Genomic DNA, 26,236 nt, shown 5'->3' with positions numbered 1-26,236 from the left:
GTGCTCCCTTTGTGTGAATATGTTACTTGCTTTCGTCCCTTGTAACCTTAATGTCTTGCTTCTGGCTGCCCTTGTTATTTGCAAAACATTTCACTTATTTTGTTTGGTTCTCTAGAATTAGCTAACTCACAAAAGAAGAATTATAGGGCATATTACCAAAGGGGGCTATAGGCAATTATCACCGATTTAGCGGCCGTTTTTGGCCGCTAAGCGGCGATAATTATATCGCCCTATTAGCAAGCTGTGGCTAACTGATGTTAGCAACAGCTTTTAGGCGATAGTGAACGGTTTGAGACCCGCTTTGCATGTCAGCGATGTTTATCGCTGATGACATGCAATGTGGGCGTACCCAACCAGTTAGCGACTGAAAGCAGTCGCTAACGTCGCTATCGCCTATTAGCAAGGCATGCGTAGCGTTGGAAATATTCACGCTAAGCGCGAATATCTCCAAATACTAACACCTGCCCAGACCAGTTCTTAGCCATGTTATCCAATGGGAGGTGGATAACATGGCTAAGAGCATTTCATTGCTAATGCGTGAATATCGCTGTATTCTCAGCGATATTCACGCATTTCGCCGCTATCGCTGGATATTTTAGCACAATGGAGAAAAACGTTGCTAATAGCATGCTTTCTCCGCTAACATATCCAGCGATAGGCAGAGATAAAAAAATCGACGCTAAGGCTATTTAGCGATAAATATCGCTACTTGTTGGTAATATGCCCCATACACTTTTATTAACAGATTAAAATAGGTCCTCGGTTTAGTGGAACCTGAAGGACAAACAGATGCATAAATGTCTAATAAGCTATGCTATGCACTTTTTTGGGTAAGAACCTGCACTCAGGTAAGAAAGGTATCTCTTTTCCAGTCCACGTGTTCCCCTTTTCCTCAGTCTCTGCATTTTTGTCAACTTTATACACTGTGATTCAGTTAACTACTTGTACTTTAAGTTCATTTGTGGGAATAGGGCACTTGGCTCTTTATTTCTGAGGTGAATTGCTTGAATCTCACTGGTAAAATTAGTTAAAAAAATTCCATTTTTCTTTTTTGAGTTTCTGTAAAAATATACAATTATGAATCCTAGAGATTCGCAAGTAAAAAAGAAAAAAACTTACATAAGGAAACACACCTACATCTATTGAAAGAATGCATAAGAACACTCAAAAAACATTAATTTCATATTTTTAGCTAATGCATATCAATAACTCTCAAAAGAGTAACAAAAACATAATCATGAATTACAAATAAAATGGAGTACTACATTAAGAGAAACCTGCCTTTCAAAATAAAAAAAAGACCTGTGGTAACTAACTAATTCAACCGCAACCATGTGATCCAATTCTAGGGATCTCTCATCATTGTGATGGTGGCAATACATAGATGCTGCAATCTGTAACTGGGTGTGAAGAACAATTGTAGAACAGTGACTAATCAAAAAAATATTATTTAATTGCTTCATGTCAACAGATTTTAGGAAGATCTCACAGAGGTTGCAGAATTCAATATGCTATTTTATAGACAGAGGGCACGCCTTTTGAAAACTACTTTGAAGAGCAAGCAATTAGATATTACGGGTAAGTAATATTGGATGGCCAATCTTCCAGTGAAAGGTGCTCCTATACACATTAATATTTCATAGGAGGACAAAGAAGGTGAACATAGCGATTCCTAAGAACTATGAGAGCTCTGGATTAAAACTTGCTATTGGTCAAGACAATCAGTTTCCCAATGGAGAGCCCACCTAGATTATGTTAGAACAAAACCCAATAAGAGGAAAGGGCAGTAATCCAACTCTGCCACTTTCCTTTGGAAGGAGACATGCCTCTCTAGCACTCCCTGTGTTCACATTTACACCAGTCTCTGTCTTTATGCACACTTTACTCCTTCTGTATCATTCAATAAACCCATCTCTCCAGTTCCCTCCGAGAAAATCTTTCTTTTGTTCAGTTCACTTCTTATCATAATTGGTTGACTCTTGCTCCTAATAACAGTTGCATTCATTTTTTTAAATTCATATTTTAGCTAATTATAAACAACTAAATTGCAAAACAAAAGATCCATGAAGTGAGAAAGAATAACTTACATGCAGAATAATAGCAAGATGTACACTAACATACCACACTATAGTAAAACAAGAAAACACATTATAAAAATATAAACTGCAAACATTTGGGACAAAAATCAACACAAATCTGTTTTTAACAAATAAAACGGGTTTCCCAATTAAGAGAAAACTACATGACAAACTGTTAAAGAGCGAAAGTATCTAACAAAAAATCTGACAAGCTTGTAACCCTAATCAAAGTATTTCCTATCATTGTGACGGTGGCTCTACACTGATACTGATGGGATCTGAAGAAATAATCTAGAATTCTGAGCATCTGAGAAAAGCATTAGATTTGCCTCCTTCAGGCCCATCAGAGTATAGAAGATCATGATGATGTACAAGACTTGCATATGCAAATTTATAGATAGAGGCCACACCTCACAGCTAGACTATGTAGAAGAGGATGTACAATGTTATTGCTGGCAAGGAAGATGGAAAATCCTCTCTTCTAGCAATTTCTAGCAGTGGTTGCACTGGCTCACCTTATTATTTCATATTAGTAAAAGAATTTTGAAAAAATCAATCCTTGAAAACAGTACGAGCTATGTTATGGATCGGGCATTTGTGCATTTAATGTCACAGTACCTAATGATGATGTCAGGAGAGTACAACCAAGCAACAATTGTAGGAAGAAATGGTAATAAACTGCTCTGTAGCCCTTTTGTGAAGAAGGATCCTGCAATCTCTTCAAAAACATATCTATCTCCAATTTCCTGTGGCCCTATGCATTTCAGTCTCTGCCTTGTACTCAAATATATTTGTTCTGTAAGAGCCACTCTGTGTCATGTGCTCCCTTTGTGTGAATATGTTACTTGCTTTCGTCCCTTGTAACCTTAATTTCTTGCTTCTGGCTGCCCTTGTTATTTGGAAAACATTTCACTTATTTTGTTTGGTTCTCTAGAATTAGCTAACTCACAAAAGAAGAATTATGGGGCTTATTACCAAGAGGGGCTATCGGCAATTATCACCGATTTAGCGGCCGTTTTTGGCCGCTAAGCGGCGATAATTATATCGCCCTATTAGCAAGCTGTGGCTAACTGATGTTAGCAACAGCTTTTAGGAGATAGTGAGCGGTTTGAGACCCGCTTTGCATGTCAGCGATGTTTATCGCTGATGACATGCAATGTGGGCGTACCCAACGAGATAGCGACTGAAAGCAGTCGCTAACGTCGCTATCGCCTATTAGCAAGGCATGCGTAGCGTTGGAAATATTCACGCTAAGCGCGAATATCTCCAAATACTAACACCTGCCCAGACCAGTTCTTAGCCATGTTATCCAATGGGAGGTGGATAACATGGCTAAGAGCATTTCATTGCTAATGCGTGAATATCGCTGTATTCTCAGCGATATTCACTCATTTTGCCGCTATCGCTGGATATTTTAGCACAATGGAGAAAAACGTTGCTAATAGCATGCTTTCTCCGCTAACATATCCAGCGCTAGGCAGCGATAAAAAAATCGGCGCTAAGGCTATTTAGCGATAAATATCGCTACTTGTTGGTAATATGCCCCATACACTTTTATTAACAGATTAAAATAGGTCCTCGGTTTAGTGGAACCTGAAGGACAAACAGATGCATAAATGTCTGATAAACTATGCTATGCACTTTTTTGGGTAAGAACCTGCACTCAGGTAAGAAAGGTATCTCTTTTCCAGTCCACGTGTTCCCCTTTTCCTCAGTCTCTGCATTGTTGTCAACTTTATACACTGTGATTCAGTTAACTACTTGTACTTTAAGTTCATTTGTGGGAATAGAGCACTAACAGCCTAATTCATGAAGCTGAATTCGGCTCGCAAAGGGCCAGATTCTGAGAATCTGGCCCTCTGCGAGTGAGATTTTTGCATTTGGGATTCATCATCCCAAATGCAAAAATCGGTAATTGCGTTTTCGCAAATTTGCGATGGTTTACATTTAAGGAATCTCTATTTGAGATTCCTTAAATGCAATTCATCATCCATTTAAAAATTGCAAAATTGCAATTTCGGGCCGCTATTTACCGCGAGGTCAAACATCGTGGTAAATGGCGATAACTCAGAAAAATGCTTTTAAAAGCATTTTTCTGATTTGCATGTTGCACACACACATGTCCTTTGGACATGTGTGTGCACAACCCCTGTTCATATTAGCATTTAAGGGGTGCTACAGGGTGTCCTTTGGACACCCGTGGCACCCTTTCAATCGCTATCTTATTTGCGATTAGCAAATTGCTAATCGCAAATAAGGAATACTCCCCATTCATTCCTATGGGCCTTTTGTCCCATAGGAATGAATGGGGAGTTATTCCTTATTTGCGATTAGCAATTTGCTAATCGCAAATAAGGATTGTGTAGGAATCGCAAATCTTTTTGCGATTCCTACATGAATCCCGTTTTGCGAGTCTGGAATAGCGATTCCTTATGAATCGCTATTTCAGACTCGCAAAACGTTCCAATGATGAATCAGGCTGTTGGCTCTTTATTTCTAAGGTGAATTGCTTGAATCTCACTGGTAAAATTAGTTTAAAAAAATTCCATTTTTCTTTTTTGAGTTTCTGTAAAAATATACAATTATGAATCCAAGAGATTCGCAAGTAAAAAAGAAAAAAAAGACATAAGGAAACACACCTACATCTGTTAAAAGAATGCATAAGAACACTCAAAAAATATTAATTTCATATTTTTAGCTAATGCATATCAATAACTCTCAAAAGAGTAACAAAAACATAATCATAAATTACAAATAAAATGGAGTACTACATTAAGAGAAACCTGCCTTTCAAAATAAAAAAAGACCTGTGGTAACTAACTAATTCAACTGCACATGTGATCCAATTCTAGGGATCTCTCATCATTGTGATGGTGGCAATACATAGATGCTGCAATCTGTAACTGGGTGTGAAGAACAATTGTAGAACAGTGACTAATCAAAAAAATATTATTTAATTGCTTCATGTCAACAGATTTTAGGAAGATCTCACAGAGGTTGCAGAATTCAATATGCTATTTTATAGACAGAGGGCACGCCTTTCGAAAACTACTTTGAAGAGCAAGCAATTAGATATTACGGGTAAGTAATATTGGATGGCCTCTCTTCCAGTGAAAGGTGCTCCTATATACATTAATATTTCATAGGAGGACCAAGAAGGTGAACATAGCGATTCCTAAGAACTATGAGAGCTCTGGATTAAAACTTGCTATTGGTCAAGACAATCAGTTTCCCAATGGAGAGCCCACCTAGATTATGTTAGAACAAAACCCAATAAGAGGAAAGGGCAGTAATCCAACTCTGCCACTTTCCTTTGGAAGGAGACATGCCTCTTTAGCACTCCCTGTGTTCACATTTACACCAGTCTCTGTCTTTAAGCAGACTTTACTCCTTCTGTATCATTTAATAAACCCATCTCTCCAGTTCCCTCCGAGAAAATCTTTCTTTTGTTCAGTTCTCTTCTTATCATAGTTGGTTGACTCTTGCTCCTAATAACAGTTGCATTACTTTTTTAAAATTCATATTTTAGCTAATTATAAACAACTAAATTGCAAAGCAGAAGATCCATGAAGTGAGAAAGAATAACTTACATGCAGTATAATAGCAAGACGAACACTAACATAACACACTATAGTAAAACAAGAAAACACATTATAAAAATATAAACTGCAAACATTTGGGACAAAAATCAACACAAATAAATCTGTTTTTAACAAATAAAACGGGTTTCTCAGTTAAGAGAAACCTACTTGACAAATTGTTAAAGAGCGAAAGTATCTAACAAAAAATCTGACAAGCTTGTAACCCTAATCAAAGTATTTCCTATCATTGTGACGGTGGCTCTACACTGATACTGATGGGATCTGAAGAAATAATCTAGAATTATGAGCATCTGAGAAAAGCATTAGATTTGCCTCCTTCAGGCCCATCAGAGTATAGAAGATCATGATGATGTATGTAGAGATACTCTTCCTTCCCCCCAATAACTCTCGGAGTCGGATGGTGGTACCAACCTCTTTATTCAGGTACATACATACAAGGAGCGCAAAGCATGTCCTGCGCCCAGCCTGCTCGCGCTCTGAATGCCGCGCTCCGCCTGCCGCGCCTCTACGTCAACGTACGTCACGTAGCCACGTGACGTACCGTGCTAGCGCGCTCACTACATATCTCCCTTTTTTCCAAAGAGTTATGTGAACAAGTCCTGACTCATATCGTAGTCTCTGAACCTCACTGGTGGGACCACCGCCCTGCCCCTTCTCGTCAGTCTTACCGGGGAACTGGCAGTCGTTGCTTCTTCACTCTGTCCACTCTCTAGCGCAGCCGCGCCAGGCACGCTCCGACTGCTGTCTTCCTCCGGCTGACACTCTGCACTTGCCTCTTGATCTTCGTTACTACTTTCTCCTAAGTCCGGGCCTTCACCTCCATAGTCACTGGAGTGGTCACTGTTGCTCTCACTCTCTTCCATGTTGCCTCTGCTTCTCCAGTTGAGTATTTTATTGCACCTGGCCATGCGATCCTGCGACCACACGTTTCCGTCGCTCAGCAATGTCGCCCGGCCCTTGATTTCCACAACTCTCAGGGGCCTGCTGTACTTACTTTCCCCTTTTTTCTGTAGAGTGGGCAATCTTACTCTCACCCATTCCCCCTTTTCGAGGGCAGTGTCTTTTACATTCCTCCTCGCATCATAGTGTTTGGTGTACACTGCTTGTGCCTTCTTCAGATTGGCTTGCACCACTGCCGGTGACCACTCACTCTTAATAACTCTGTCTTTCCATATCCTGTTGTCTTGGGTGAACGGTTCCCGGCCTCTTAATATCTGGAAAGGGCTATAGCCAGTGTTCGTGGGAGTTATCCGATACGCCCACACCATGTGCCATATCTCCGCCTCCCAGTCTTTGTTGTCTGCAATAGCCGCTTGTATCGAGCCCATCACCACTCTATTGAAGCGCTCTACCAACCCGTTCCCCGCCGGGTGATATATGGATGTGTGTTTAGACGCTATTCCATTTCTTTGCATAAATTGGTTCCATCTGTCAGAGCGGAATTGGGGCCCATTGTCACTAAGGACACACTTAGGGATGCCCTCTCTCACGAAGGTCTCCGCCATGAAGCTCACTATTTTCTCAGCGTCCATTGTTTCTTCGATCTTTACTTCCGGCCATTTCGAATAACGATCCACCATTACACAAATGTATTTCTGTATACCTTGTGCATTCAGCACTGGCCCTAAAATGTCGATGGACAGTTCCTCCCACGGGTTTTGTGGAGGATCAATCTTTCCCAGGGCAGGGCGCAATGGTTTCAGCGTTTTGTCCGCGCCCTGGCACCTCAGGCATTCTCTCACATGTCTTTCCGCTCTTATGTCCATTCCTGGCCACCAATAATTCTGCTTGGCCCTTAGTTTCAGCTTTCCCACTCCCAGGTGGCCTTCATGTAACATGTCCATCAATCTGGGTATCATCGATGACGGGGGTATGACTCTTTCCCCTCTGTATATAAATGTTCCCTGGTCATCCATAGATAGTTCCTCTCTCACCTCGAAGAAGGGGACAAGGCCTCGCTCTACTTTGCATTTGTCCGGCCAGCCTCTCACAATGTAGTCCTTCACTTTCTCCAGATTTGGGTCTCCTTCATATGCCATTCTCCATTCCTGTTTGCTGATGGATACTTCGAGGTCCTCGGTGAGTGCGACCCACTCTTCCCCGCCTCGGGGCATTCTGTACTGGGCTCCATCGCTGCCGCCCTACTCAGGTAGTCCGCCACTTTGTTCCTGTTCCCTGGAATGTGTTCAACATCATAACGGAACTCCATTAATTTGAGCGACATTTTCGAGATCCTCGGTGTCGCTTCTGCATGTCCACTAGATGTGAGCACTTTGAGCAGGGGCTTGTGATCGGTTCTCAACCGGAACCTTGTGCCCCACAGGAACTGCCGGAACCGGGACATGGCCCACACCACCGCCAACATTTCTTTTTCAATCACACTATATCTCTTTTCAGTGTCATTCAGGGTGCGGGATGCGAAGCATATGGTTTCGACTCTCCCTTGGCCTCGGTCTTGCACGAGGACTGCGCCCAGTCCTTTATCACTCGCATCTGTGGTGAGTATGGTGCTTCCTTGGGGGTCGAACCCTTGCAGTGGAATTGCCCCTGCCACTTCTCTCTTTATCATATCAAATTCCCGTTGAGCTTCCTCTGACCAACTGAACTCGCTGTTCTCTCGGGTTGACAGCCTCATATGGTGAGTTTTCGAGGCGAAATGTTCAATGAATTTCCCATAGTATTCCGCCATTCCCAGGAATGACCTGACTTCCTCCTTGGTGGCTGGTGAGGGTGCGTCGCAGATCGCCTTTACATTTTCACTCTTGGGAGTCACTCCTTGAGCACTGATTTCGTGGCCCAAGTACGTTACTTTCTCCATCCCTATCCGGCATTTGGCCCATTCTGCTGTGAGGCCCTTCCCTTCCAGGATGCCCAACACCGCCTCCAGCTTCCTGTCGTGGTCCATCCTGTCCTGGCCCATCACCAATATATCGTCCTGGAAGTATTGCACTCCCTTGAGGTCCTGAAATAGTTGATGCATGAGCTTTTGAAATACTGCAGCCGCCGAGGCTAGTCCGAACGGCATGCGGCGGAATCGATAGCATCCGAAGGGAGTTATGAAGGATGTTAAGCTGCGGCTCTCTGGGTGTAACGCTATCTGGTGATACGCTGAAGTCAAGTCTATGGTGGAGTACCACTGAATACCCCTTGTGCTGGCCAGCATCTCCTCTATCCGGGGAAGGGGAAACTTCTCCACCACTATGTTTTTGTTCAACTCACGTAGGTCCACGCATAAACGGACCTTCCCATTCGGTTTCTTCACCACCACCAACGGCGATAGCCATTCAGCACAGGCTATCGGCTCGATGATCCCTCTTTTCTCCAGCTGTTGTAGTTCTTCCTTCACGTCGTCCCTTACTGCTAGCGGGATGTTTCTCACCTTGTGTGCCACCGGTACAGCTCCTTTTTTGAGTATGATCTTGTGTGCAAATCTGTCGAGTCTGCCCACTGAGCCTCCGAAGACCGTTGGGAACTTCTTCCTCCAATTATCCGTGTCCAGCGCTTCCTCCGGCTCCGTCAATAAGATCTGTACCTTGCCTCCCGGGTCCAGCTTGATGCCCAGGTCTCCTTGGTCGAGCCACCCTAGGACGGAGGGACCTTTCTCGGAGACATACAGTTTGCACCTGGCCTCTCTGCCCCTGAACTCGAAGTTCAATCTCCTGCACCCGGCCATGGGGATTCGATCACCATTGTAGGTAACGGGACGTATGTCCAGCTTGTCCAGCTCGGGGCCCAGTCGCGGAGCAAACTTCTCTTCCCACACGCTCCGGGGGATGATGGTGTAAGGCGACCCTGTGTCTGCCACCACTTGGACTTCGACGCCTCCGATCTTCATCTCCATGACGGGTTTCATCGTTCTTCCTCCGCCGGTGCCACGGCCTCGGTCGTTTATGCTTAAGATTTCGTCGTAAATGCAGAGGACTGTGATCACTTCTTCCTCTGCTGCTTCTTCTGGCTCCTCCGATGCTTGGGCCACGTACTTCACTGCGTTCTTGGCTGCCTTCTTCCTGCACGCCTTTTCAAAATGGCCGACTATTCCACAGAACGTGCATTTGGCGCGAAGCGCGGGGCACTTCCGGTCGTGCGCCTCGTGCGCCCAACTGCCGCATCTGTAGCAAGGCCGTTTGTTGCTTCCGGCCTGTTTGCCAGGGTTGCCTGGACTGTTCCGCCATTTGTCGGGACCCTTTTCTGGCTGTTTCCGTGCCTGATTATCCTTGTGGTGTTCTTCCTCGTCTACTTTGTTCACCGTTCCACTGGGCACGACCTCTTTCTTCGTAGCCGCTGCACACCTTCGTGCCAGTTCAGCCCTTTTTACTATTACCAACACTTCCTTGAGAGAGGTGTCCCCTGCAGCCCATAGCTTGTCCTGCACGCTCGTGCACGTGGTGTGCATCACCACCTGGTCTTTTATGAATTCACTTTCCCAGTTGGCATATTTGCACGAGACCGCCAGTTTCTTCAACGCCGCCACATACTCTTCCACCGTTTCCCCGGGTAGTTGCTTCCTTTGCTGGAAGTTAAACCTGTCTACTGAGACGCACACTGAGGGTTTGAAGTGTTCTTCTAGGTCTTCCAGCGCATGGGCATACACGTCGTCATCCTCTGTCTCTCTCTTCTTTGGCACCAAGCTTTTGTAGATCCTTAGGCCTTCTGGGCCCAGATTTAGCAGCAGGATGCGTTTCTTTCTCGGTGGCTTGAACTTTTCCTCGCTCTCGTCTTCCATCACTTCTATGAAATTGTCTATGTATTCCTTCCAGTCCTCCCATTTCATGAGCGGTTCCCCTGGTCGGGGAAGGAACTGGACTGGCGCTATCGCGTAGCCCGCTTGTGCATTCATCTTCTCCGCCCGGGCTGCGGGCAGCGTACCTTCCAGGCTTCTCGGGCTCCCTGGTGCACCGTTTCGTTCTTCCTTCTTGAGCAAGGGTGGAGGGCTGTTCCTTTCAGCCCTTTCCTGTTCGGGTGGAGTAGCCAGTGCGTATCCCGGTGGGCCGTGACCGTGACTGGCTTCCTACCTCGGTTGTTCAGGGTTCTTCGACCGTCGCTATTCGTGCTCTCGGTGCTCTGTTCTCTTTGCTGAGGGTTGCGTTGCGCTCCTTGCCGTGCCCTATGAGGGTGGGGTCGCTGTGCGTACCCTCGGGCCTTCCTCGTTACTCCTGCGCCACCACTCCGTTCCGCCGTGCTTCTCGCAGTCTGCGTGGTGGGGGTCGTGGGTCGGTATCCCACCCTCGTCGCCACTGTAGAGATACTCTTCCTTCCCCCCAATAACTCTCGGAGTCGGATGGTGGTACCAACCTCTTTATTCAGGTACATACATACAAGGAGCGCAAAGCATGTCCTGCGCCCAGCCTGCTCGCGCTCTGAATGCCGCGCTCCGCCTGCCGCGCCTCTACGTCAACGTACGTCACGTAGCCACGTGACGTACCGTGCTAGCGCGCTCACTACAATGTACAAGACTTGCATATGCAAATTTATAGATAGAGGCCACACCTCTCAGCTAGACTATGTAGAAGAGGATGTACAATGCTATTGCTGGCAAGGAAGATGGAAAATTCTCTCCTCTATCACTTTCTAGCAGCTAATAGGGCGATATAGTTATCTCCGCTTAGCGGCCGTTTTCGGCCGCTAAGCGGAGATAATTATATCGCCCTATTAGCAAGCTGTTGCTAACTGATGTTAGCGACAGCTTTTAGGCGATAGCGAGTGGTTTGAGACCCGCTTTGCATGTCAGCGATGTTTATCGCTGATGACATGCAATGTGGGCGTACCTAACCAGTTAGCGACTGCAAGATTTGATTTGATTTGATTTGATTTTATGTTTTCTAGAGCGCGCAGCTACCCTAAGGCATCCCGGCGCTAAAAGACCCCGGTACTGAGGGAAGGAAAGGTCAGGGGGTGAGCTAACGTCGCTATCGCCTATTAGCAAGGCATGCGTAGCATTGGAAATATTCACGCTAAGCGCGAATATCTCCAAATACTAACACCTGCCCAGACCAGTTCTTAGCCATGTTATCCAATGGGAGGTGGATAACATGGCTAAGAGCATTTTATTGATAATGCGTGAATATCGCTGTATTCTGAGCGATATTTACGCATTTCGCCGCTATCGCTGGATATTTTCGCACAATGGAGAAAAACGTTGCTAATAGCATGCTTTCTCCGCCAACATATCCAGCGATAGGCATCGATAAAAAAATCGACGCTAAGGCTATTTAGCGATAAATATCGCTACTTGTTGGTAATATGCCCCATAAACTTTTATTAACAGATCAAAATAGGTCCTCGGTTTAGTGGAACCTGAAGGACAAACAGATGCATAAATGTCTAATAAACTATGCTATGCACTTTTTTGGGTAAGAACCTGCACTCAGGTAAGAAAGGTATCTCTTTTCCAGTCCACGTGTTCCCCTTTTCCTCAGTCTCTGCATTTTTGTCAACTTTATACACTGTGATTCAGTTAACTACTTGTACTTTAAGTTCATTTGTGGGAATAGGGCACTTGGCTCTTTATTTCTGAGGTGAATTGCTTGAATCTCACTGGTAAAATTAGTTTAAAAAAATTCTATTTTTCTTTTTTGAGTTTCTGTAAAAATATACAATTATGAATCCAAGAGATTCACAAGTAAAAAAGAAAAAAAATACATAAGGAAACACACCTACATCTATTGAAAGAATGCATAAGAACACCTCAAAAAACATGAATTTCATATTTTTAGCTAATGCATATCAATAACTCTCAAAATAGTAACAAAAACATAATCATGAATTACAAATAAAATGGAGTACTACATTGGGAGAAACCTGCCTTTCAAAATAAAAAAAGACCTGTGGTAACTAATTAATTCAACTGCAACCATGTGATCCAATTCCAGGGATCTCTCATCATTGTGATGGTGGCAATAGCAATACATAGATGCTGCAATCTGTAACTGGGTGTGAAAAACAATAGTAGAACAGTGACTAATCAAAAAAATATTATTTAATTGCTTCATGTCAACAGATTTTAGGAAGATCTCACAGATGTTGCAGAATTCAATATGCTATTTTATAGACAGAGGGCACGCCTTTCGAAAACTACTTTGAAGAGCAAGCAATTAGATATTACGGGTAAGTAATATTGGATGGCCTCTCTTCCAGTGAAAGGTGCTCCTATACACATTAATATTTCATAGGAGGACCAAGAAGGTGAACATAGTGATTCCTAAGAACTATGAGAGCTCTGGATGAAAACTTGCTATTGGTCAAGACAATCAGTTTCCCAATGAGAGCCCACCTAGATTATGTTAGAACAAAACCCAATAAGAGGAAAGGGCAGTAATCCAACTCTGCCACTTTCCTTTGGAAGGAGACATGCCTCTCTAGCACTCCCTGTGTTCACATTTACACCAGTCTCTGTCTTTATGCAGACTTTACTCCTTCTGTATCATTTAATAAACCCATCTCTCCAGTTCCCTCTGAGAAAATCAAATCTTTCTTTTGTTCAGTTCACTTCTTATCATAGTTGGTTGACTCTTGCTCCTAATAACAGTCGCGTTAATTTTTTTAAATTCATATTTTAGTTAATTATAAACAACTAAATTGTAAAACAGAAAATCCACGAAGTGAGTAAGAATAATTTACATGCAGAATAATAGCAAGACATACACTAACATAACACACTATAGTAAAACAATAAAACACATTATAAAAATATAAACTGCAAACATTTGGGACAACAATCAACACAAATAAATCTGTTTTTAACAAATAAATCGGGTTTCTCAGTTAGGAGAAACCTACTTGACAAATTGATAAAGAGCAAAAGTATCTAACAAAAAATTAGACAAGCTTGTAACCCTAATCAAAGTATTTCCTATCATTGTGACGGTGGCTCTACACTGATACTGATGGGATCTGAAGAAATAATCTAGAATTATGAGCATCTGAGAAAAGCATTAGATTTGCCTCCATCAGGCCCATCAGAGTATAGAAGATCATGATGATGTACAAGACTTGCATATGCAAATTTATAGATAGAGGCCACACCTCACAGCTAGACTATGTAGAAGAGGATGTACAATGTTATTGCTGGCAAGGAAGATGGAAAATCCTCTCTTCTAGCACTTTCTAGCAGTGGTTGCACTGGCTCACCTTATTATTTCATATTAGTAAAAGAATTTGGAAAAATTCAATCCTTGAAAACAGTGCGAGCTATGTTATGGATCGGGCAATTGTGCATTTAATGTCACAGTACCTAATGATGATGTCAAGAGCGTACAACCAAGCAACAATTGTAGGAAGAAATGGTAATAAACTGCTCTGTACCCCTTTTGTGAAGAAGGATCCTGCAATCTTTTCAAAAACATATCTATCTCCAATTTCCTGTGGCCCTATGCATTTCAGTCTCTGCCTAGTACTCAAATATATTTGTTCTGTAAGAGCCACTCTGTGTCATGTGCTCCCTTTGTGTGAATATGTTACTTGCTTTCGTCCCTTGTAACCTTAATGTCTTGCTTCTGGCTGCCCTTGTTATTTGGAAAACATTTCACTTATTTTGTTTGGTTCTCTAGAATTAGCTAAATCACAAAAGAAGTATTATGGGGCATATTACCAAGGGGGGCTATAGGCAATTATCACCGATTTAGCGGCCGTTTTTGGCCGCTAAGCGGTGATAATTATATCGCCCTATTAGCAAGCTGTGACTAACTGATGTTAGCGACAGCTTTTAGGTGATAGAGAGCGGTTGGAGACCCGCTTTGCATGTCAGCGATGTTTATCGCTGATGACATGCAATGTGGGCGTACCTAACCAGTTAGCGACTGCAGGCAGTCGCTAACGTCGCTATCGCCTATTAGCAAGGCATGCGTAGCATTGGAAATATTCACGCTAAGCGCAAATATCTCCAAATACTAACACCTGCCCAGACCAGTTCTTAGCCATATTATCCAATGGGAGGTGGATAACATGGCTAAGAGCATTTCATTGCTAATGCGTGAATATCGCTGTATTCTCAGCGATATTCACGCATTTCGCCGCTATCGCTGGATATTTTAGCACAATGGAGAAAAACATTGCAAATAGCATCCTTTCTCCGCTAACATATCCAGCGATAGGCAGCGATAAAAAAATCGACGCTAACGCTATTTAGCGATAAATATCGCTTCTTGTTGGTAATATGCCCCATACACTTTTATTAACAGATCAAAATAGGTCCTCGGTTTAGTGGAACCTGAAGGACAAACAGATGCATAAATGTCTAATAAACTATGCTATGCACTTTTTTGGGTAAGAACCTGCACTCAGGTAAGAAAGGTATCTCTTTTCCAGTCCACGTGTTCCCCTTTTCCTCAGTCTCTGCATTTTTGTCAACTTTATACACTGTGATTCAGTTAACTACTTGTACTTTAAGTTTATTTGTGGGAATAGGGCACTTGGCTCTTTATTTCTGAGGTGAATTTCTTGAATCTCACTAGTAAAATTAGTTTAAAAAAATTCAATTTTTCTTTTTTGAGTTTCTGTAAAAATATACAATTATGAATCCAAGAGATTCGCAAGTAAAAAAGAAAAAAAAGACATAAGAAAACACACCTACATCTATTGAAAGAATGCATAAGAACACTCAAAAAATATTAATTTCATATTTTTAGCTAATGCATATCAATAACTCTCAAAAGAGTAACAAAAACATAATCATCAATTACAAATAAAATGGAGTACTACATTAAGAGAAACCTGCCTTTCAAAATAAAAAAAGACCTGTGGTAACTAACTAATTCAACTGCAACCATGTGATCCAATTCTAGGGATCTCTCATCATTGTGATGGTGGCAATACATAGATGCTGCAATCTGTAACTGGGTGTGAAGAACAATTGTAGAACAGTGACTAATCAAAAAAATATTATTTAATTGCTTCATGTCAACAGATTTTAGGAAGATCTCACAGAGGTTGCAGAATTCAATATGCTATTTTATAGACAGAGGGCACGCCTTTCGAAAACTACTTTGAAGAGCAAGCAATTAGATATTACGGGTAAGTAATATTGGATGGCCTCTCTTCCAGTGAAAGGTGCTCCTATATACATTAATATTTCATAGGAGGACCAAGAAGGTGAACATAGCGATTCCTAAGAACTATGAGAGCTCTGGATTAAAACTTGCTATTGGTCAAGACAATCAGTTTCCCAATGGAGAGCCCACCTAGATTATGTTAGAACAAAACCCAATAAGAGGAAAGGGCAGTAATCCAACTCTGCCACTTTCCTTTGGAAGGAGACATGCCTCTCTAGCACTCCCTGTGTTCACATTTACACCAGTCTCTGTCTTTATGCAGACTTTACTCCTTCTGTATCATTTTATAAACCCATCTCTCCAGTTCCCTCCGAGAAAATCTTTCTTTTGTTCAGTTTTCTTCTTATCATAGTTGTTTGACTCTTGCTCCTAATAACAGTTGCATTACTTTTTTAAAATTCATATTTTAGCTGATTATAAACAACTAAATTGCAAAACAGAAGATCCATGAAGTGAGAAAGAATAACTTACATGCAGTATAATAGCAAGACGAACACTAACATAACACACTATAGTAAAACAAGAAAACACATTATAAAAATATAAACTGCAAACATTTGGAACAAAAATCGAAACAAATAAATCTGTTTATAACAAATAAAACAGGTTTCTCAGTTAAGAGAAACCTACTTGACAAATTGTTAAAGAGCAAAAGTATCTAACAAAAAATCTGACAAGCTTGTAACCCTAATCAAAGTATTTCCTATCATTGTGACGGTGGCTCTACACTGATACTGATGGGATCTGAAGAAATAATCTAGAATTATGAGCATCTGAGAAAAGCATTAGATTTGCCTCCTTCAGGCCCATCAGAGTATAGAAGATCATGATGATGTACAAGACTTGCATATGCAAATTTATAGATAGAGGCCACACCTCTCAGCTAGACTATGTAGAAGAGGATGTACAATGTTATTGCTGGCAAGGAAGATGGAAAATCCTCTCTTCTAGCACTTTCTATCAGCTAATAGGGCGATATAGTTATTTCCGCTTAGCGGCCGTTTTCGGCCGCTAAGCGGAGATAATTATATCGCCCTATTAGCAAGCTGTTGCTAACTGATGTTAGCGACAGCTTTTAGGCGATAGCGAGTGGTTTGAGACCCGCTTTGCATGTCAGCGATGTTTATCGCTGATGACATGCAATGTGGGCGTACCCAACCAGTTAGCGACTGCAGGCAGTCGCTAACGTCGCTATCGCCTATTAGCAAAGCATGCGTAGCATTGGAAATATTCACGCTAAGCGCGAATATCTCCAAATACTAACACCTGCCCAGACCAGTTCTTAGCCATATTATCCAATGGGAGGTGGATAACATGGCTAAGAGCATTTCATTGCTAATGCGTGAATATCGCTGTATTCTCAGCGATATTCACGCATTTCGCAGCTATCGCTGGATATTTTAGCACAATGGAGAAAAACATTGCTAATAGCATCCTTTCTCCGCTAACATATCCAGCGATAGGCAGCGATAAAAAAATCGACGCTAACGCTATTTAGCGATAAATATCGCTACTTGTTGGTAATATGCCCCATACACTTTTATTAACAGATCAAAATAGGTCCTCGGTTTAGTGGAACCTGAAGGACAAACAGATGCATAAATGTCTAATAAACTATGCTATGCACTTTTTAGGTCTCGGCATCGAGACCTATTGTTATGGAGTTCGCTCTGAAGGGACCTAGAGCTGTGAACACGCCGACCAGGGTCCGTGAACGCGCACACACACAGGCAGGCATGGCCGTGCACACACACACACACAGAAACAGACACACGCACACACGCACACACACCCCATCCCTCTCTGCCCACTCCCTCTCTGCCGCCCCCCCCTCTACCCACACTCACCGGGCTCTTTCCCTCTGCAGTTTTTCAGTCATGGCAGCAGGCAGACTCGTGTCTTCTCCGGCGATCCTTCAGCTGATGTGCACACCCACGCTGCGTCACGTGCGCGCCCACCACGCTGTTTTCACGCCCGCCCGTTGATCCTCAGCTTGTTATATACTTTGGCTATGGACAATTAGACCACCGTTTTGCTCCGTCAATCATGTTTTCTTGGGCTGCGGTGTCTACAAGGCAAGGGGGCAGTGCACTGCACATGGATTTATCCTCGTCACGCCAATCGGTATTGTTTAATTTTATTTCTTTCGATCAGCATGTTTTTTTGTAATCTCTGGGAGAGCCGACGCTGGGACTTGAACCCCATTCCACAGTGTCAAAGTCTGGACACGGAGTGAAAGAACGTGGCTGTGCAAGCTACCACTGGACCCACTATACTCAGTTACCATGAGGTGGCGATATCTGCCACTCACTTTCCTCACTGCACCTTTGTGTTAGCCACGATGATCATAATCATTTCTATCCACTTTCATAATAGGCTTGTATTTTCAAAGATATCCTCTAATACTGAAAAATAATTTAGGGCAATAAATATCTATACAGCAGAGTACGTAAACACAAAATGTCATGACATTTTGCACACTGTTGCAGGTCCGCTGTAGTCAAGGAGATTGTCTTCTGAGAAGTGTTTACATCCTCAAAATGACTTTCCAGTGTAGAGGACCATTGGTGCACCTGCTTATCTGGCAATATGCATAAGGATTACTACCTATCTCACTAATATTTTATCTTCGTAAATAGTTTGTTCACAGTACATTGTAAATTGTTTTCACATCATGGGAGCTCTAAAAATTGAATTCTGTTCATCGCTTCTAAATGAGGCGCTTTTTGGCATTCTTCGACAATGCTTTCAAACTAATTTCTGCTACTGCGGTAGATGGATGGCACTCCGGAGAATATTGTGTTGATCGGTATAGCTCTATAAGCCGTGCGCGCCCCTGGTGACCCTCCCGCCCGACCCCAGGTCTGCCCAGTAGAACGGCGCTCACTTCATCCCTCTGTGAGGCAGAAGGTGAGTGTGAGTGCAGAGTGCGCAGAGTGCGAAGTAGTGAGTGCAGAGTGAGTGTGCAGAGTGAGTGTGCAGAGTAGTGAGTGCAGAGTAGTGAGTGTGCAGAGTAGTGAGTGTGCAGAGTAGTGAGTGTGTAGAGTAGTGAGTGTGTAGAGTAGTGAGTGTGTAGAGTAGTGAGTGCAGGGTAGTGAGTGCAGAGTAGTGAGTGCAGAGTAGTGAGTGCAGAGTAGTGAGTGCAGAGTAGTGAGTGCAGAGTGCAGAGTAGTGAGTGCAGAGTGCAGAGTAGTGAGTGCAGAGTAGTGAGTGCAGAGTAGTGAGTGCAGAGTAGTGAGTGCAGAGTGCAGAGTAGTGAGTGCAGAGTGCAGAGTAGTGAGTGCAGAGTAGTGAGTGCAGAGTGCAGAGTAGTGAGTGCAGGGTGCAGAGTAGTGAGTGCAGAGTGCAGAGTAGTGAGTGCAGAGTAGTGAGTGCAGAGTAGTGAGTGCAGAGTAGTGAGTGCAGAGTAGTGAGTGCAGAGTAGTGAGTGCAGAGTGCAGAGTAGTGAGTGCAGAGTGCAGAGTAGTGAGTGCAGAGTGCAGAGTAGTGAGTGCAGAGTAGTGAGTGCAGAGTAGTGAGTGCAGAGTGCAGAGTAGTGAGTGCAGAGTGCAGAGTAGTGAGTGCAGAGTGCAGAGTAGTGAGTGCAGAGTAGTGAGTGCAGAGTAGTGAGTGCAGAGTAGTGAGTGCAGAGTAGCGAGTGCAGAGTAGCGAGTGCAGAGTGCAGAGTAGCGAGTGCAGAGTAGCGAGTGCAGAATAGTGAGTGCAGAGTGCAGAGTAGTGAGTGCAGAGTGCAGAGTAGTGAGTGCAGAGTAGTGAGTGCAGAGTAGTGAGTGCAGAGTAGTGAGTGCAGAGTAGTGAGTGCAGAGTAGTGAGTGCAGAGTGCAGAGTAGTGAGTGCAGAGTGCAGAGTAGTGAGTGCAGAGTGCAGAGTAGTGAGTGCAGAGTAGTGAGTGCAGAGTAGTGAGTGCAGAGTAGTGAGTGCAGAGTAGTGAGTGCAGAGTAGCGAGTGCAGAGTAGCGAGTGCAGAGTGCAGAGTAGCGAGTGCAGAGTAGCGAGTGCAGAATAGTGAGTGCAGAGTGCAGAGTAGTGAGTGCAGAGTGCAGAATAGTGAGTGCCTAGTAGTGAGTGCCTAGTAGTGAGTGCAGAGTAGTGAGTGCAGAGTAGTGAGTGCAGAGTAGTGAGTGCAGAGTAGTGAGTGCAGAGTAGTGAGTGCAGAGTGCAGAGTAGTGAGTGCAGAGTAGTGAGTGCAGAGTGCAGAATAGTGAGTGCAGAATAGTGAGTGCCTAGTAGTGAGTGCCTAGTAGTGAGTGCCTAGTAGTGAGTGCCTAGTAGTGAGTGCCTAGTAGTGAGTGCCTAGTAGTGAGTGCAGAGTAGTGAGTGCAGAGTAGTGAGTGCAGAGTAGTGAGTGCAGAGTAGTGAGTGCAGGGTGCAGAGTAGTGAGTGCAGAGTGCAGAGTAGTGAGTGCAGAGTGCAGAGTAGTGAGTGCAGAGTGCAGAGTAGTGAGTGCAGAGTGCAGAGTAGTGAGTGCAAAGTAGTGAGTGCAGAGTGCAGAGTAGTGAGTGCAGAGTAGTGAGTGCAGAGTGCAGAGTAGTGAGTGCAGAGTAGTGAGTGCAGAGTGCAGAGTAGTGAGTGCAGAGTAGAGAGTGCAGAGTAGTGAGTGCAGAGTGCAGAGTGCAGTGTAGTGAGTGCAGAGTAGTGAGTGCAGAGTAGTGAGTGCAGAGTAGTGAGTGCAGAGTAGTGAGTGCAGAGTAGTGAGTGCAAAGTAGTGAGTGCAAAGTAGTGAGTGCAGAGTAGTGAGTGCAGAGTAGTGAGTGCAGAGTAGTGAGTGCAGAGTAATGAGTGCAGAGTAGTGAGTGCAGAGTAATGAGTGCAGAGTAGTGAGTGCAGAGTAGTGAGTGCAGAGTAGTGAGTGCAGAGTAGTGAGTGCAGAGTAGTGAGTGCAGAGTAGTGAGTGCAGAGTGCAGAGTAGTGAGTGCAGAGTAGTGAGTGCAGAGTAGTGAGTGCAGAGTGCAGAGTAGTGAGTGCAGAGTAGTGAGTGCATAGTAGTGAGTGCATAGTAGTGAGTGCAGAGTAGTGAGTGCAGAGTAGTGAGTGCAGAGTAGTGAGTGCAGAGTGCAGAGTAGTGAGTGCAGAGTGCAGAGTAGTGAGTGCAGAGTGCAGAGTAGTGAGTGCAGAGTAGTGAGTGCAGAGTAATGAGTGCAGAGTAGTGAGTGCGGAGTAATGAGTGCAGAGTAGTGAGTGCAGAGTAGTGAGTGCAGAGTAGTGAGTGCAGAGTAGTGAGTGCAGAGTAGTGAGTGCAGAGTAGTGAGTGCAGAGTGCAGAGTAGTGAGTGCAGAGTAGTGAGTGCAGAGTAGTGAGTGCAGAGTGCAGAGTAGTGAGTGCAGAGTAGTGAGTGCATAGTAGTGAGTGCATAGTAGTGAGTGCAGAGTAGTGAGTGCAGAGTAGTGAGTGCAGAGTAGTGAGTGCAGAGTGCAGAGTAGTGAGTGCAGAGTGCAGAGTAGTGAGTGCAGAGTGCAGAGTAGTGAGTGCAGAGTAGTGAGTGCAGAGTAGTGAGTGCAGAGTAGTGAGTGCAGAGTAGTGAGTGCAGAGTAGTGAGTGCAGAGTAGTGAGTGCAGAGTAGTGAGTGCAGAGTAGTGAGTGCAGAGTAGTGAGTGCAGAGTGCAGAGTAGTGAGTGCAGAGTAGTGAGTGCAGAGTAGTGAGTGCAGAGTGCAGAGTAGTGAGTGCAGAGTAGTGAGTGCATTGTAGTGAGTGCAGAGTAGTGAGTGCAGAGTAGTGAGTGCAGAGTAGTGAGTGCAGAGTAGTGAGTGCAGAGAGTGCAGAGTAGTGAGTGCAGAGTGCAGAGTAGTGAGTGCAAAGTAGTGAGTGCAGAGTAGTGAGTGCAGAGTAGTGAGTGCAGAGTAGTGAGTGCAGAGTAGTGAGTGCAGAGTGCAGAGTAGTGAGTGCAGAGTGCAGAGTAGTGAGTGCAGAGTGCAGAGTAGTGAGTGCAGAGTGCAGAGTAGTGAGTGCAGAGTAGTGAGTGCAGAGTAGTGAGTGCAGAGTAGTGAGTGCAGAGAGTGCAGAGTAGTGAGTGCAGGGTGCAGAGTAGTGAGTGCAGGGTGCAGAGTAGTGAGTGCAGAGTGCAGAGTAGTGAGTGCAGAGTGCAGAGTAGAGAGTGCAGAGTGCAGAGTAGTGAGTGCAGAGTGCAGAGTAGTGAGTGCAAAGTAGTGAGTGCAGAGTGCAGAGTAGTGAGTGCAGAGTAGTGAGTGCAGAGTGCAGAGTAGTGAGTGCAGAGTGCAGAGTAGTGAGTGCAGAGTGCAGAGTAGTGAGTGCTGAGAGTGCAGAGTAGTGAGTGCAGAGAGTGCAGAGTAGTGAGTGCAGAGTAGTGAGTGCAGAGTAGTGAGTGCAGAGTAGTGAGTGCAGAGTAGTGAGTGCAGAGTAGTGAGTGCAGAGTGCAGAGTAGTGAGTGCAGAGTGCAGAGTAGTGAGTGCAGAGTGCAGAGTAGTGAGTGCAGAGTGCAGAGTAGAGAGTGCAGAGTGCAGAGTAGTGAGTGCAGAGTGCAGAGTAGTGAGTGCAGAGTGCAGAATAGTGAGTGCAGAATAGTGAGTGCAGAATAGTGAGTGCCTAGTAGTGAGTGCCTAGTAGTGAGTGCCTAGTAGTGAGTGCAGAGTAGTGAGTGCAGAGTAGTGAGTGCAGAGTAGTGAGTGCAGAGTAGTGAGTGCAGAGTAGTGAGTGCAGAGTAGTGAGTGCAGGGTGCAGAGTAGTGAGTGCAGGGTGCAGAGTAGTGAGTGCAGAGTGCAGAGTAGTGAGTGCAGAGTGCAGAGTAGTGAGTGCAGAGTGCAGAGTAGTGAGTGCAGAGTAGTGAGTGCAGAGTAGTGAGTGCAGAGTGCAGAGTAGTGAGTGCAGAGTAGTGAGTGCAGAGTAGTGAGTGCAGAGTAGTGAGTGCAGAGTAGTGAGTGCAGAGTGCAGAGTAGTGAGTGCAGAGTAGTGAGTGCAGAGTGCAGAGTAGTGAGTGCAAAGTAGTGAGTGCAGAGTGCAGAGTAGTGAGTGCAGAGTAGTGAGTGCAGAGTGCAGAGTAGTGAGTGCAGAGTAGAGAGTGCAGAGTAGTGAGTGCAGAGTGCAGAGTAGTGAGTGCAGAGTGCAGAGTAGTGAGTGCAGAGTGCAGAGTGCAGAGTAGTGAGTGCAGAGTAGTGAGTGCAGAGTAGTGAGTGCAGAGTAGTGAGTGCAGAGTAGTGAGTGCAGAGTATTGAGTGCAGAGTGCAGAGTAGTGAGTGCAAAGTAGTGAGTGCAGAGTGCAGAGTAGTGAGTGCAGAGTAGTGAGTGCAGAGTAGTGAGTGCAGAGTGCAGAGTAGTGAGTGCAGAGTGCAGAGTAGTGAGTGCAGAGTGCAGAGTAGTGAGTGCAGAGTGCAGAGTAGTGAGTGCAGAGTAGTGAGTGCAGAGTAGTGAGTGCAGAGTGCAGAGTAGTGAGTGCAGAGTGCAGAGTAGTGAGTGCAGAGTGCAGAGTAGTGAGTGCAGAGTGCAGAGTAGTGAGTGCAGAGTAGTGAGTGCAGAGTAGTGAGTGCAGAGTAGTGAGTGCAGAGTAGTGAGTGCAGAGTAGTGAGTGCAGAGTAGTGAGTGCAGAGTGCAGAGTAGTGAGTGCAGAGTAGTGAGTGCAGAGTAGTGAGTGCAGAGTAGTGAGTGCAGAGAGTGCAGAGTAGTGAGTGCAGAGTGCAAAGTAGTGAGTGCAGAGTAGTGAGTGCAGAGTAGTGAGTGCAGAGTAGTGAGTGCAGAGTAGTGAGTGCAGAGTAGTGAGTGCAGAGTGCAGAGTAGTGAGTGCAGAGTGCAGATTAGTGAGTGCAGAGTGCAGAGTAGTGAGTGCAGAGTGCAGAGTAGTGAGTGCAGAGTAGTGAGTGCAGAGTAGTGAGTGCAGAGTAGTGAGTGCAGAGAGTGCAGAGTAGTGAGTGCAGGGTGCAGAGTAGTGAGTGCAGAGTGCAGAGTAGTGAGTGCAGAGTGCAGAGTAGTGAGTGCAGAGTGCAGAGTAGTGAGTGCAGAGTGCAGAGTAGTGAGTGCAAAGTAGTGAGTTCAGAGTGCAGAGTAGTGAGTGCAGAGTAGTGAGTGCAGAGTGCAGAGTAGTGAGTGCAGAGTGCAGAGTAGTGAGTGCTGAGAGTGCAGAGTAGTGAGTGCAGAGAGTGCAGAGTAGTGAGTGCAGAGTAGTGAGTGCAGAGTAGTGAGTGCAGAGTAGTGAGTGCAGAGAGTGCAGAGTAGTGAGTGCAGGGTGCAGAGTAGTGAGTGCAGAGTGCAGAGTAGTGAGTGCAGAGTGCAGAGTAGTGAGTGCAGAGTGCAGAGTAGTGAGTGCAGAGTGCAGAGTAGTGAGTGCAAAGTAGTGAGTGCAGAGTGCAGAGTAGTGAGTGCAGAGTAGTGAGTGCAGAGTGCAGAGTAGTGAGTGCAGAGTAGTGAGTGCAGAGTGCAGAGTAGTGAGTGCAGAGTAGAGAGTGCAGAGTAGTGAGTGCAGAGTGCAGAGTGCAGTGTAGTGAGTGCAGAGTAGTGAGTGCAGAGTAGTGAGTGCAGAGTAGTGAGTGCAGAGTAGTGAGTGCAGAGTAGTGAGTGCAAAGTAGTGAGTGCAAAGTAGTGAGTGCAGAGTAGTGAGTGCAGAGTAGTGAGTGCAGAGTAGTGAGTGCAGAGTAATGAGTGCAGAGTAGTGAGTGCAGAGTAATGAGTGCAGAGTAGTGAGTGCAGAGTAGTGAGTGCAGAGTAGTGAGTGCAGAGTAGTGAGTGCAGAGTGCAGAGTAGTGAGTGCAGAGTAGTGAGTGCAGAGTAGTGAGTGCAGAGTGCAGAGTAGTGAGTGCAGAGTAGTGAGTGCATAGTAGTGAGTGCATAGTAGTGAGTGCAGAGTAGTGAGTGCAGAGTAGTGAGTGCAGAGTAGTGAGTGCAGAGTGCAGAGTAGTGAGTGCAGAGTGCAGAGTAGTGAGTGCAGAGTGCAGAGTAGTGAGTGCAGAGTAGTGAGTGCAGAGTAGTGAGTGCAGAGTAGTGAGTGCAGAGTAGTGAGTGCAGAGTAGTGAGTGCAGAGTAGTGAGTGCAGAGTAGTGAGTGCAGAGTAGTGAGTGCAGAGTGCAGAGTAGTGAGTGCAGAGTAGTGAGTGCAGAGTAGTGAGTGCAGAGTGCAGAGTAGTGAGTGCAGAGTAGTGAGTGCAGAGTAGTGAGTGCAGAGTAGTGAGTGCAGAGTAGTGAGTGCAGAGTAGTGAGTGCAGAGAGTGCAGAGTAGTGAGTGCAGAGTGCAGAGTAGTGAGTGCAAAGTAGTGAGTGCAGAGTAGTGAGTGCAGAGTAGTGAGTGCAGAGTAGTGAGTGCAGAGTAGTGAGTGCAGAGTGCAGAGTAGTGAGTGCAGAGTGCAGAGTAGTGAGTGCAGAGTGCAGAGTAGTGAGTGCAGAGTAGTGAGTGCAGAGTAGTGAGTGCAGAGTAGTGAGTGCAGAGTAGTGAGTGCAGAGAGTGCAGAGTAGTGAGTGCAGGGTGCAGAGTAGTGAGTGCAGGGTGCAGAGTAGTGAGTGCAGAGTGCAGAGTAGTGAGTGCAGAGTGCAGAGTAGTGAGTGCAAAGTAGTGAGTGCAGAGTGCAGAGTAGTGAGTGCAGAGTAGTGAGTGCAGAGTGCAGAGTAGTGAGTGCAGAGTGCAGAGTAGTGAGTGCAGAGTGCAGAGTAGTGAGTGCTGAGAGTGCAGAGTAGTGAGTGCAGAGAGTGCAGAGTAGTGAGTGCAGAGTAGTGAGTGCAGAGTAGTGAGTGCAGAGTAGTGAGTGCAGAGAGTGCAGAGTAGTGAGTGCAGGGTGCAGAGTAGTGAGTGCAGAGTGCAGAGTAGTGAGTGCAGAGTGCAGAGTAGTGAGTGCAGAGTGCAGAGTAGTGAGTGCAGAGTGCAGAGTAGTGAGTGCAAAGTAGTGAGTGCAGAGTGCAGAGTAGTGAGTGCAGAGTAGTGAGTGCAGAGTGCAGAGTAGTGAGTGCAGAGTAGTGAGTGCAGAGTAGTGAGTGCAGAGTAGAGAGTGCAGAGTAGTGAGTGCAGAGTGCAGAGTAGTGAGTGCAGAGTAGTGAGTGCAGAGTAGTGAGTGCAGAGTAGTGAGTGCAGAGTAGTGAGTGCAGAGTAGTGAGTGCAGAGTAATGAGTGCAGAGTAGTGAGTGCAGAGTAGTGAGTGCAGAGTGCAGAGTAGTGAGTGCAGAGTAGTGAGTGCAGAGTAGTGAGTGCAGAGTGCAGAGTAGTGAGTGCAGAGTAGTGAGTGCAGAGTAGTGAGTGCAGAGTAGTGAGTGCATAGTAGTGAGTGCAGAGTAGTGAGTGCAGAGTAGTGAGTGCATAGTAGTGAGTGCATAGTAGTGAGTGCAGAGTAGTGAGTGCAGAGTAGTGAGTGCAGAGTAGTGAGTGCAGAGTGCAGAGTAGTGAGTGCAGAGTGCAGAGTAGTGAGTGCAGAGTGCAGAGTAGTGAGTGCAGAGTAGTGAGTGCAGAGTAGTGAGTGCAGAGTAGTGAGTGCAGAGTAGTGAGTGCAAAGTAGTGAGTGCAGAGTAGTGAGTGCAGAGTAGTGAGTGCAGAGTAGTGAGTGCAGAGTAGTGAGTGCAGAGTGCAGGGTAGTGAGTGCAGAGTAGTG

General features: G+C 45.1%; 3 non-coding genes across 3 annotated transcripts; all 3 read right to left on the bottom strand.

Annotated features, from left to right (window-relative positions):
* Positions 1-5,799: 5,799 nt before the first annotated feature.
* Positions 5,800-5,857, bottom strand: LOC147683899 (U7 small nuclear RNA). The gene has a single exon (XR_015301935.1). It is a non-coding gene; the product is annotated as a U7 small nuclear RNA (small nuclear RNA).
* A 7,571-nt stretch (positions 5,858-13,428) lies between these two features.
* Positions 13,429-13,486, bottom strand: LOC147683898 (U7 small nuclear RNA). The gene has a single exon (XR_015301942.1). It is a non-coding gene; the product is annotated as a U7 small nuclear RNA (small nuclear RNA).
* Positions 13,487-16,328: 2,842 nt separating this feature from the next.
* On the bottom strand, positions 16,329-16,386 carry LOC147683897 (U7 small nuclear RNA). The gene has a single exon (XR_015301939.1). It is a non-coding gene; the product is annotated as a U7 small nuclear RNA (small nuclear RNA).
* Between the last annotated feature and the right edge of the window lie 9,850 nt (positions 16,387-26,236).

This window comes from Lissotriton vulgaris, chromosome 11 (assembly GCF_964263255.1).
Source record: "Lissotriton vulgaris chromosome 11, aLisVul1.2, whole genome shotgun sequence".
NCBI lineage: Eukaryota > Metazoa > Chordata > Amphibia > Caudata > Salamandridae > Lissotriton > Lissotriton vulgaris.
The sequence above is the reverse complement of the archived record's forward strand: the minus strand, read 5'-3'. Positions and strand labels throughout refer to the sequence as shown.